Source organism: Lycorma delicatula, chromosome 7 (genome assembly GCF_047948215.1).
Source record: "Lycorma delicatula isolate Av1 chromosome 7, ASM4794821v1, whole genome shotgun sequence".
NCBI classification, from domain to species: domain Eukaryota; kingdom Metazoa; phylum Arthropoda; class Insecta; order Hemiptera; family Fulgoridae; genus Lycorma; species Lycorma delicatula.
The window spans coordinates 125,489,721-125,503,176 of NC_134461.1; the positions used below are offsets into that span (position 1 = coordinate 125,489,721).

The following is a 13,456-nucleotide window of genomic DNA, read 5'->3' on the forward strand; positions in this document are numbered from 1 at the left end:
AATGAGATACACAGGAAAAATGAAAATAATATTGAAAATTAACTTTAAAAAATTGACAAAATAAGTTATAAATAAATCAGATTTCTGTGGAAAATAACTTACTTAAAAAGAAAGATCAGTATCCAAAGAAAAATAGAAGGGTTTGGAAGGAATTGTTCTGGAAGAAATCAAAGACAATCAAAGATGTTAATACAATCTCACCACTCTGTTGATTTCTGTGGCATAAGTTGCAGGTACAGTTCAGCCTTTCATCCAGTAAATTCATATTTTGGAGAGCACTTTCAATAACCTAAACAATTTCAATTCTCTATTCCTGTGTACAAGATAAGTTAACCTTGTAACTTTTACCTTTGTCTTCTTCTACAGCTTTTACCCACTATAGACCCTTTTTTGTTTACAAATTAACTAAACTTAGATGTTTTAATTTTCTGCCAAATCAACCTAGTTCTCAATTAGATTCTGCCAAAAATTTCTTTCCTCTCCTATTCATTTTAAGTTTTCTTTATTGCAAACTTTATCAACTCACCTAATTTTCAACATCTTTGTTTATTACATATTTCAAAGGTTTCTGTTCTTATTTACGTTGTCCATTGTCTGCTTATATAAATTATATTCAATTTGCATAGGTATATTCAATTACATTCAAACAAAAATATCTGTTAAAATGAGGCTTTCTTTTTTCATAAAAGCTCATACTTGTCTGTGCCAGTCTGCTTTTGATTCCTATCTTAATTTATCCATTCTTTGTATTTATTTTACTTAACAAAATTCTGCAATTCTTGGATGTTGTGCTTTATCTTAATATTTAATTCATTATCCACATTTCTGCTATACTGGTAGGTCAAACTTCACTACCTATTGCAAACATTATTATTTAAATACAAAACAAAAACAAACTGAATTTGTAACAAACACTTTATTGAAGCTGCATGATTATTTATTATACTGTTTCTCAAATTGTTTTCAATCCTGGTACATTTCTGCAGATGACCCTGGACACTTAAGCATACATGTTTGCACAGTTGTGTATTGGAATCTATTTCTTCAAAAGTGTTTTGAATAGATCTTTCAAGTCCTCAATTGTTTGTGGTTTTGTTGAAAACATTCTCTAAAAGAAAAAAATCTATGGTGTAAGGTCTAGAGATCTGGGTGGCATTTCTATTATCCCTCACCATCCAATAACTTTCCCACCAAATAACACAACGTAGTTTCGCAGAGATGTTGCACAATAGGGTGAGACTCAATCATGTTGAAAATAAAGTAGTTGAAGTCGTTTGTAGCCCCAGAATGGCGTAAGTTGCCAATATTTTCAGATATCTCTTACCAGTTACTATTCCATCAAAAACCCAAGGCCCAGTTACTCCACAACATCAAATACCAACCCCAAACACTAACACCAGGTTGATTCTGCTGCTTCTCAAAAACAATTCTGTAGTTCTCCGAATACCAATATAGATACACAGTAGTGTCTGTTGACATACTGCTTTTTATGTAACTTAGTTTGATTGTCAAGCATGAAGCTTGTAAAACAATTTAATTTATTGTATTAATATGATCCAATAACTTTTCTCAAAGAATATGTTAATAGAAATAAACTAGTACTGCCATATTGTATTCAGTTAGCTTATAGAGTGAAAAATAAAAACATACGTTGGATTTATGTTAGTGAATTCATCACAATTCTGTCACATCCCGTGTTATCAGTGCCAATTCACAGCATGGTCATATCTTTTTTCTTTTTTTCTTTTTTCTGTTTAGCCTCCAGTAACTACCATTTAGATAATTCTTCAGAGGATGAATGAGGATGATATGTATGAGTGTAAATGAAGTGTAGTCTTGTACATTCTCAGTTCGACTATTCCTGAGATGTGTGGTTAATTGAAACCAAACCACCAAAGAACACCGGTATCCACGATCTAGTATTCAAATCCGTGTAAAAATAACTGGCTTTACTAGGACTTGAACGCTGCAACTCTCGACTTCCAAATCAGTTTATTTGGGAAGACGCGTTAACCACTAGACCAACCCGGTGGGTCGCAGAAAAACACCTAAAGAGTATTTACATAACATGGGTGGGGGTATCTTCTGCTCTTCTGTTTTAAAGAGATTCATGCTACACAGACTATTGTTGTATATAGATATGACCATGCTAGTCATATCTATATACAACAATAGTCACTGTATAATTAATGATATAGTAGTCAAGTAATCAAATGTTATGCCTTCTCAGTTCTATTAAAACCGCTGATGATCTTTTCATATGATCACTCTTTTTGTTCTAGTGTTAAATTTTTTTTATTTCTGTCATCTATTTATTTACTCTGTTATTTAAAGTTAATAAAATTAAATTTTTTTAAATTTATTGTAACGTGCATTTAGCGTATTCCTAGGACTGGTGTTTGTACGACCTGAGTTATACCATTATTTTGATATCATGTCCGATTCAGATTCAGCTGATAATAGTACATGATTATTGATATCCTCTCCGAAAAATGCGTTTTAAATGTTTACAACGGCGAATTACAGAGTAATCCAACGGCGTTGATTTCGGATGTGGTTAATAAACCTGCTAACATCAGTGAAAGTTGTGCTGCTTCAGTGTAAAAGATGAATTGCGAATATAAATCTCCAAATGATTACGGTCTTTTAAGAAAACGAATCTGCGCAGGTCAGTCGAAGAAAAAATTAAAGTTCTATAAAAACCGCTATTAATAAAAATGTACACGAATTTTAGTTTCGAAATGAACTGCCTGCAATAGACAAGTGTTACGAGTTGTAAATGACGATAACGATCTACCTGAATTCCGAAGAACGTTTTATAAATTGGAAAACAGTATGAATTTTAAATACGAAAAACGGGACCGGAAAAATTATTTAACTGGCAGGAATGATATAATTATATGGCTTAGACATTACACTTCACTGAAATAAAGAAAATGAGGCAAGAAGGCTGTAGAATATATTCTATCGAAAAAACTTGGGTCAACAACGTCCACACGAAAAGTTTCGTTTGAAAAGATTTTTGTTTCAAAAAGCCTTTCTGTGTGGCTTATCAACCGGTAATATGGCTCCATCGGGTAAAAGTAGGCTTTATAATTACGCATATCGGCAGTAAACACCGGTTTTGTCAATGGTGGTCTCTAGATTTTTTAAATAAATCTACAAGAGACTATCATAACGTATTTTGAGAAATTGTTTAGCGATGTGTTAGCACTTCTGTAAGATAATTCGGTTACTGTCTTAAACAATGCTTCCTTGTCATTCATGTAAAAAGGAAAACAAATTTATCCGTGTCTTGGAAAGAGAATATCAAAATGTGGCTTAGTTCAAAATGAGTGACTTTGAAGATGAACTTAAGATCAAATTATCAAAAAGAGTTTCGCGTATTAAATGCGTATAAAATTGAAGAGTTAACGAGATCTAGTGGTAAAACCGTGCTTCGATTACCTCCCTATCATTGTGAACTCGCTCGATCAAAAGTTACGAAGCATCAGAAAAAACTACTTTTAAAATATCTGATGTTAAACATTTATGCTTAAACGCAATCGATAAAACGGACCAGCATGGGTGGAAAAATTGTATAAATATGTAACGGTACTGTTGAACCAAATTATAGGAAATAGGATAATCTAACAGAAAAAAGATGGAGCCTCTCATCGTTATCACTTAATACTCTTAATACTGACAGCACTACGGATTTCTCGCAATCAGATAATGTTAACTCAATTGAATTATTATTTGTTTATTATCATAGAAATTTAATGTAAAATATCGCTAAATTTTTCTGTTAGTAGACAACTGGCAATTTTATAATTCTTAAAAAACTCAAAGAAAATATGTAACAATAAACAATTTAGTGAATAAATACTTATGGGTTATGAAACCATTAACATGGTGAGGTGGTTTGTTTGCTCTATGTACTTACATTTTTATTTTGAAAACCAACGCGTACAACCTATATGCAGTAAGTAGAACGGCCATGAGGCGATTTGTAGGATATTGCTTTTTTTTAACAATTACCGTTTTGGTTAAACGAAAGGATGCATTGATAAAAGGGATGCTCCGGAGTAATCGTATCAGCTTTATTTCCTTATTTTTTAAATTTATTAATATATTTAAATAAGAGCGATAATATACATTTAATAAACGTACTGATCTTTGGGGATAAAAAAGGAAAACATTGGGGTTAGAGATGTGTTAAAAATCAACTCAAGAAATATATTGAACAAATGAAGGAAACAATGAAAGAGCCAGATCAAGACTACAATATAATAAACGAACTATACAGAATGTTGGGTGTAAAACGTACACCCAACAAGATAGAACTAACTGCCTGGAAAAGGGGACTGCTGCAAACCAATCCTAAGATTGATTACTACAAGAAGACTCAAAAGGTCGATTTAATTGTGAAAAAATAGGCAAAATAATTTCAAAGTAAAGCAGTATTTGCTTCATAGTCTTACTTACACTAATATTTGATTCAATTGAGTCTGGATTCATACTTTGTGAAGGTAAGCGAGTTCATAAGAAAAGAAATTTTGCTTATCTTATTACTTTTTTTACATAATTAATAATACGGCTGGTAAAAAAATATAACTTAGTGTATATAAACACATAACAAAAGTAAACTGACAAATCTAAATAATGAATTGTTATGATCACATGTTTTTAAATACTACAAAACACGTGTGTTTGGCGTTATATGTAAGTTGACATTATATTAAGGTATATTATATCTTTTAATAATATTATTAATTTTAAATACATTTTAAAAAAGGACCTTAAACATGACTGAATCCTCAGAGATTTACTTTCTTCTAATTGTTACAATTAATTCAGAATTATATTCTGATATTGTGTCACAGATCAAAAATAATACTTTTAGAACCGGTGAATAATAATATAATCATAAAATAGGAGTTGTATTTACTTTTTTGTTGATAGTAATAAAATACTGAACTCCTTGTTCATAAAAAAAAATCAATTAACATCTAAGCTATCTCTTCTAATTACAGTCAAGTGCGAGCAGCGAGGATATTTAGTTCACACTAACACGAAAATAATACTTCTAAAGTCACACTTCTATAGTCAAAGAAAATATTATCAAGAAAGCCGTTTATTCACAATTTTTGTTTTTGTAGCTTAAATCCAACGTAAAGATCTATTACGATGTTTTTTAATTCAGAAAAAAATTAACTAAATTAATTTTCTATAACTTAAATTTTAATATAAACTCTATTCAAAAAATAACCGGATTTCATCAATATCGCGACTACAGGGAATTTTACTGATGTGCGGTTGGTATGTAAGCGAAACGGCAACAGCAGATTATACTAAAGAGCAAATATGTAGATTGTATCGTACGCTATGACGGTGTTTTGTTGTGTCGTTTTCGCTTTATAATTACGAGTCAAGTTTATTCGAACAACATATTTACGGGTATCTCGTTACCCGTACTCGAAGTACCCGTTTACAGAAACAATATTAATGAAAATTTAATGATAATTTTCGGTAGATTTCGTAAGAAAGCTGCCTATTGTAATGGAAATCATGATTCGACTTGCAGAAAATTTCGACATATCTTCGCGTTTCACATCCCCCAGACCCCAAAACTACCGTCAGTTCAAAAGTTTATATATACATTTATATATATATATATATATATATATATATATATTTTTTTTTTACTTTCTTGTGGACACAATAATTGTCATAATTTTACGCCAATCACTTTCAAATTGATACATAAAATATAACGACCCAAAAACTCGGTCGAGTTCATTAATGGGAAAAATCGGATCATGGGGGTGGAAATAGGACTTTTCGAAAAAATAAAATATCGCTATAACTTTCCTATTAAGTATAATATCGAACTCGTTTAAAGTTCCTATTATCTTTTGGATGAGGCCCTAAAACTTATCCAAGTAAAGGTTTTAATGTCATCAACGATTGGCCCAGGGGGTGGAAAAGATGGGGTTTCGAAGACAAAAAAAATCATAACTCCCTTAATAGGCACAGTATCGAATCGGTTTAAAGTGGTCGTTAATCCTGTAAATATTACCTAAAACGTTTGTCTGAAACAATTTTTGATAAGACCAACCCTTACGACAAGGTGTTGGTGAAATTGTAAAAAGATGGGGGCTTGTCGTATGTTGAACATGTAAAATATTTTTTTAGATGCAAACATTATCGTATTGAGTAAATTTAAAGTTTTTCTTAACTGTAAAGTGGAAATCGTTTTTATCCCCTATTTAGCACCGGTGATATCTACTTCCGCCGTGCCGAAAGGGATTTTTTTAAGATGTACTCGGTGCTACACACATGATTATTTATAAATTAAAACTGGACTATCAGTTTATAATGTTATGGGCGATGTTGAGAAAGGTTGTCAACCCTTCAATTTCTTTGACTGCTAGAAATTGTGCGATTTAATTGTAGTTTAACTACATGGGAACTAGCCGACGAGAACATTTCAACTGGCTCATGACAGATACACTAAAGAAAAATTGGTGGGGGAGGGGGTCGCAGCAATGTTAGTGCCCTGGCTGATGTCGTTAGATCAAAGAAATCATCGTTTTATGGTCTGTCAACTGCTATTAAATTGTGTCAACTATAAAGAAACATTTTTAAATAAATCGTAAACGGATGATAAAACAATATATACGGCTATTATGTAGAAACGAAAGTTTGATCCTTACACTGGTAAAATTCGCCAAGGTTGATCATATGTACAGGTCATGTTAGCAGCTTTCTTTTTTTTTACAATAAACGTGTCATTCAACAGCTGCAAGTCTTTGTAAACTGGTATTATCACACCGAAGTTTTAAAGACTAAAAAAAATATCAGTTAGAAGAGGCCCGAATTTGGCTTTTAAATCACGACTGCTTCACCCCGACAATGCGCCTTGCAATCAGCGTTAATCCTGAGTATATTAAAAACAGTCTTTCGTTTTCCAAAACTCAAATCAACGTTAAAAGGCGTAATATGTGACACAGAAGAAGAGCTTTTTAAAAATTCGCACGTGGCAATGAGAATTCCAATCTTAGCTTTTTATAATTCCTTGCAAAGGAAACACCAGTCAGATAATTAAGCGTATTCATAGAGAAGGGAACTATTTAAAGAGTGTCAGTGACTATTAGCTCCCAGATAAACCTTGAAGGACAGCATAACTCTGGTTATTTTTTAAATAAAACTAAAATATAAAAATGTATATTTTATTTTAAATTAAAGATATGTGTTTTTCTGTTATTCGTGAGAAAACAACGTTCTACCATATTTCTTCTGGTAAAACGTGTTAGAAAAATCTCAAGTTTTTTTACATTTTACTTTCTCGGCGGAAAAATTAAAGGGAAAAGTGTGGTAATCATGTTAAAAATGCGGTATCGGTTTTTTTTTATTGCAAATCTTTATGTTTTAGGGCCTAATTAGTTCAATTACACCAAAAAAACATATGTATGTCGCACTGCTTTTGGCCTTATACCTCAGGACTAACAGAATCGATTTATTCAAATTTGGCTCAAATATTTCAATTTTTCTATTTATGGAACATTGATAATATTAATTTATTTTTTCAAAATTCATTAAGGGGGTGGGGGTATATCGCGAAAAAAGTTTGGATTTACTTGAGAGGATTTTAGAGAAAACTTTATGAAAGCAAATTTGTTACAATTCATTTATAAATAAATAACCCAAAAATATTTTTTCAAATATCAACCCCAATCATTTAAAATTGAAATATATTTTTTTTGTTCTTTTGCTCTATCTTCCTTCTACTTAAATATTTTTCAATCAATTTTTGAAAGTTTATTCTTCACATATAGAGCTATCAAGAAATGTCAACATTTTTTTTTAAATTGAAACCCCGGACGTAAAATCCAAAAAATCTTTTTTGAAGAATTTCTATCAAAATTAAACTATCTTTGACACGTATATTCATTCTGAAACCAAAATGAAGCAATTTTTTTTCATTGCTTTCATAAAAGTTATACTTCACTTTTGAAAATATATTTTTAAATTTTCCTTCAAATGAATCTTTTTTTAATAAAAGTGTGGTCCTTAATGTTTGAATTGAAAAGCTTTGCAATGAAAAATCTATTCATCTAAATTGACCGGCGTAGCCAAGAAAATCATACAACAGTTTGCCAGCGTTTTTATAATAATAAAATAATATATATATATATATATATATATATATATATAATCTCTTATATTTAAAAGCAAAAGTTTGTGGATCTGTTTGTTTACAACAGCATCACGCGAAAACCATAACCAATTGCTTTCAAATTTTCAGGATACATTCATGTTATCCTAGGAAAGGTTTTAAGCCACAGATCGAGGCCCTAATCCCCTTGTGGGTTAAGATATTAAAGATATTCATTAAAGAAACAAAAATTAGTCCTTTTACTTGATTATGGTCGTATTTCTGTCACCATGGTAACTGAAATATAATGAATTAAACTTACTAATTTTAAGATTGAAAGACAGATTCTACGACGATGCATCGGGAAAAACATTAAAAAAGACGGGATTTGTTGAATTATTCCAAACGAAGAGATTTACAAAACGATCATCCCGATAACTAATAAATTTAGAAAGAAGATAATTTTCTTTATAGAACATATTTTCGGAATGGAAGAGAGCAGAATTCAGACGGATAATCGAACTTTTCTGGAACAAGAAAAGCAGACCGAACTGGTTATACGAAGTACAGAAAGACATGGAGGAATTAGACATAACCCATAAAAACCTAAAAATGAAAACCGGAAACTATGAGAAATTAAAAAATAAAGAAACAAGATTCCTATCAAAACCCAAGAAAACAATTAGCCGGGTGTACTCTGAACAAGAAAGGGCAAGATCTGAAACCCTTAGAAATTACTGACAAAGAAGAAAAGCTGAAAAACAATAAATCAGCAAGAAAAGAAATAACTTTCAAAAAAAAAATGAACTAAAGTGATCCATTATGGTCTTAAAAGGTAAAAAAAAAAGAAAAAAGACATTCTTTTTTCTTTAATGAATATCTATAAAATATTTAATATTCTCACAATCTTTAGGATAACGAACGTGTCAGGGGCCTAGGGCGTGGGGCTGATATATATATATATATATATTGTTACCACATATATGCCTAATTTAATATCGGCGGGCGAACACGGTAGCAACGATGTGAGCTGGCGGACAGTATACAAGCGCTGATACAGCATCACTCCCATCGCGCAGTTCTCCCACCATAGCCACGCTGCAGCCCCACCACTCTCAGGTTTCAACAAAAAAGCGTGCACGAGAGTAAATTTTCAATTCATCGTCAAACACCATCTGGAGAAGACCATAAGAAGAAGAACATGGAAGAAGACAAAAGAAGTTCCCTGGCTGCCTCAACGTGGGAGCTCCCGGCGGACACCAACATCACCACCGGAGCAGCAGGCCTGGCCGGCCCTCCGAGGGAGACGTTCAACGCGGAAGCTACCTTCCCGCTTCAATCGCCCTGGCCACGGTCTCAACAGCAGTAGCCGGCCCAGCGTGGTATCGCTCGGGGAGAACCGCCTCGACCGCGCCGGCGAAGGACGACCGACGCAAACACTGCAGGGCTCTGGGGGCCACCACTGCCACGCTGTAGTGTAGACCCAACTGCCATTGAAGGAAAGTCCGGTCTGACTTCAATGGACGAGCCGCAACTCCTCGATTTCGCCGGAGACCAGCTTCCGGACCCAACACCTCTTCTTAGAGCTAACGCAAAAAACGACCCTTTTCAGGGCCACCACAACGTTATGAATTTACTAGCCGTCGAAGCCATTCGACGACAACAGCCCTTCTCAGGGCTACCATAAGTTTAGTACGTGCTACGTGGCGTCAAAGCGTATATATATATATATATATATATATATATATATATATGCAGAATGTTTCACAAAGAATCGGAAAGAATTTCAGGACGAGTTCTGCCAGTGAAAATAATGGAAAAAATATATATAAACATGATCCGGAAATGCTTTGCTAGCGTGTTACGGTTGGCGAAATATTTTGCCACGATTCCTGGGCAAAGAGTCAAATAAATCCATACTGAAATTCTATGAACCCAAATTAAGGGGTACGCTTGATGGTTTGTTACGATTTTTGACCTGAAAAAATTGAGTAAAAATAGGTTTCAGAATAGTATTTGCAGTGGTTTTTGAGAAAACTGGGCTGGAACGCAAACTCACCGGGTTGGTCTAGCGATTAACGCGTCTTCCCAAATCAGCTGATTTGGAAGTCGAGAGTTACAGCATTCAAATCCTAGTAAAGCCAGTTATTTTTACACGGATTTGAATATTGGATCGTGGATACCGGTGTTCTTTGGTGGTTGGGTTTCAATTAACCACACATCTCAGGAATGGTCGAACTGAGAATGTACAAGACTACACTTCATTTACACTCATACATATCATCCTCTTAAGTATTATCTAAACGGTAGTTACCGGAGGCTAAACAGGAAAAAGAAAGAAGATTATTTTCTAAAAAAATTAAATACTCGTTTCCCGTAAGGCGACCTTCGAAAATAAACTGTCTGATCGTATGCTTATCAATAATGTCACACCAAACATTAACAGAAAACCTGTGATGAAAACCGTTTTCTACTGTGGCATGTGGATTTTCAAAATTCCAGTGATGTTTATTTTCCAAGTTATTAATTCCATCTCTTGTAAATGTTGCCTCATCAACAAATAAAATGGAACTTAATGGCGGTTTTCTTGAAGCCAGTGACAAATATTTAAACGCAATGCAAGGTCGCCAGGCGTAAATTTAGAATCTTCTGATAATGGTACGGGTAGAGATTTTCTTTGTTAAGTAATCACCATACTAACTGTGCGGCAAACCCAATGCGATTTGAATCGTCTAGTACTAAGCCCCGGGCTACGTTGAACGTGATGTATTACATTGTCCTCGTAAGCGACACGACGTTGTTCTTGTCTTTTAACAGAATAAGAACGTGTAGGAAAAGAACCAGTGGCTCTTTATTATTTGTGGTTACTAATCTTACAACTAATTCTTAACATATTCTCAAATATTACTTAGTTTAGTTTGTAATGGTAATCGATCATTTTATTTAGATATTTTCATTATTTCGTTGAATAATTATCTTGTGGATATAATACTTTTTTTGTGTGTGTTTAACTTACGGGACCACCGTTAGGTATTGCTTCAGAGGATGAGATGAATGATCTGCAGCGTGTGTGAAAATGCCATGCCTGACCGGGATTCAAACGTGGGACCTCCAGATGAAAGACAGAGACGCTACCACTCGCGCCACGGAGGCCGGCAATATAATACTTGGATGTAGCGTTCCTAACTTACAAAATGTTTTCTGTATATTGTACAAGGCTAATTCAATATTATATAATATTTAATCGGTTAACAAAATCTCTTGATTTTTACTAATTTTACGTAATCGTTTACATTTTTATTTATTAATAACAACTGAAACTGATTTTTCAACTCGCTACAATTATCTTCGTTTTATTAAATTCACTTACAATATCTACATTTACAGTATATTGATTATTTATTTGATAGATTATAATATTTTATCTCATTTAAAATTATTTCATCATTAGCATCCATATTACCTGAATTAATTTTTATAACTGAACCTAAACCATTCATTACACCTTTTTTCTACACGTATTATTACTTAACAATATTACTTCTAACTTTTCTTATATTACAAGCTTGATATGATTAATAAATCTTACATAATCATTCATATCTCTGTAATTACTACTATTTTCTGTAAAAAAAAATCTGTTCTACTGCTTACATTATACAACTTATTTATTGTAAACATAATTTAATATATGTTCACATACATCATTTTAACAAAATTTCATAAATATTATTCAGATTCTATTATTGTATTCTGTAATGTTATAATGTTAATGAGTACATGCTTAAAATATTGTTTTTTATAACGATGTATAAAATTATGATATGCATTCAGCTTATGTTATTCATTCTGCTCTAGAAATAGGAAGGACCGGCTACAGAATTTAAGTAAGGATTAATACTTTTACCCTTTTTCTTTATTTTACGAGGCCTTTTAATATTAGACAAATGTATTCTGCCATTTTTCTTTCATTTATCAAACTGATTTTCTCCTTATTACATTTATTCTTCGTTTTACTTTGCTTCTGGACTGTTTTAGCATATACTTCTCGTGTAATCTCTGATAATTCTTCTTTGTTAATATTTACCTTTACTTCAACCCTATATTTAATTTTTTATTTATTTCTTTAATATGTTCATAAAATTTCTTAACCTTTTCTTTATACATATCAATATAATCATTCATTACTTGTTTTATATCTATTTCTGATAACGAGTTGGGATTAACATGGTCAAAACTTCATACGGGGTCAGCTTATTAATTGAATGAATACTACTATTATAAACAATAACTGCATATTTTACTCTTGTTTCTGTATTTTAATTTTCTAATTCTTTCCTAGTATTAAATATTCTAATGTGTTCATTTAACGTGGAATGAAATCTTTCACAAATGCCAATTGACTATGGATGCTGTGCGCTATAAAAATGTATTTTTATTTTATGTAACTTCATTAATTCCTTAATTACATTATTATTAAATGCAGTACCATTATAGAGGTAATTATTTTGGAAACTCCATGGTGGGTAAAATAATCCATTAATTTATCTGACACGTCTGTTGCTTGCGGACCTACAATTAAATACACTTAAGCATGTCTTGAAAAGCTATCAATTATTGTTAAAATTTTTTTTTCAAATGAAAACTATCCATATGTAATACTTATAATGGTTTATTAGGCGTTGGAGTTAAATTCATTCTAATGGGGTTCTTTCATAATTCTTTTTAAACATGTTTCACATTTATTAATATAGTTCTTTATGTGTGCTTTTAAATCCGGAGAATTATATATTTTTTTATTTGTTGATATTTCTTTTACACATTGATACACTTATACATTCGTTTTTCCTGTACGATAATTTTCAATTATTTCTTGTAATAATTCAACATTATTAAAAATATTCAATAATTTACTATTATACTTAACTAATTGCAATTGACTACTTGTAAAATATTCGGCTAAAACAGTTGTAAATCTTTCATAAAAATCATCTTCAAAGTACAAACTATATTTTATATTTGGTATCAAACATTCCTTAACAAATGTAACTGTCTTGGTTAAAATTATTTTCACATATTTCTACATTTATTCTTGTCTTAGTATTTTCAAATAATTTTTGAATTTTAACTTTTCTTGGACTGTTTTTAACTAATTTCAATATTACTTGAGTTTTACTATAATTAATGGGTTCATCAGATATTGGTATATTACCTTCAAAATTTGTGTGTATTGTTTAGTCATTACCTTCTTCGATTTGACCTGTCTTCTAACTGGTTTTCTACCTGTTGGGTTTCATTGGGGTTCATCTATATTTA

General features: G+C 32.0%; 1 protein-coding gene across 1 annotated transcript in view; it reads right to left on the reverse strand.

Annotated features, from left to right (window-relative positions):
* The window catches only part of DNaseII (deoxyribonuclease II), a 51,348-nt gene that overhangs the window by 977 nt on the left and 36,915 nt on the right, over positions 1–13,456 (reverse strand). The gene's annotated exons all lie outside the window — the stretch shown is intronic.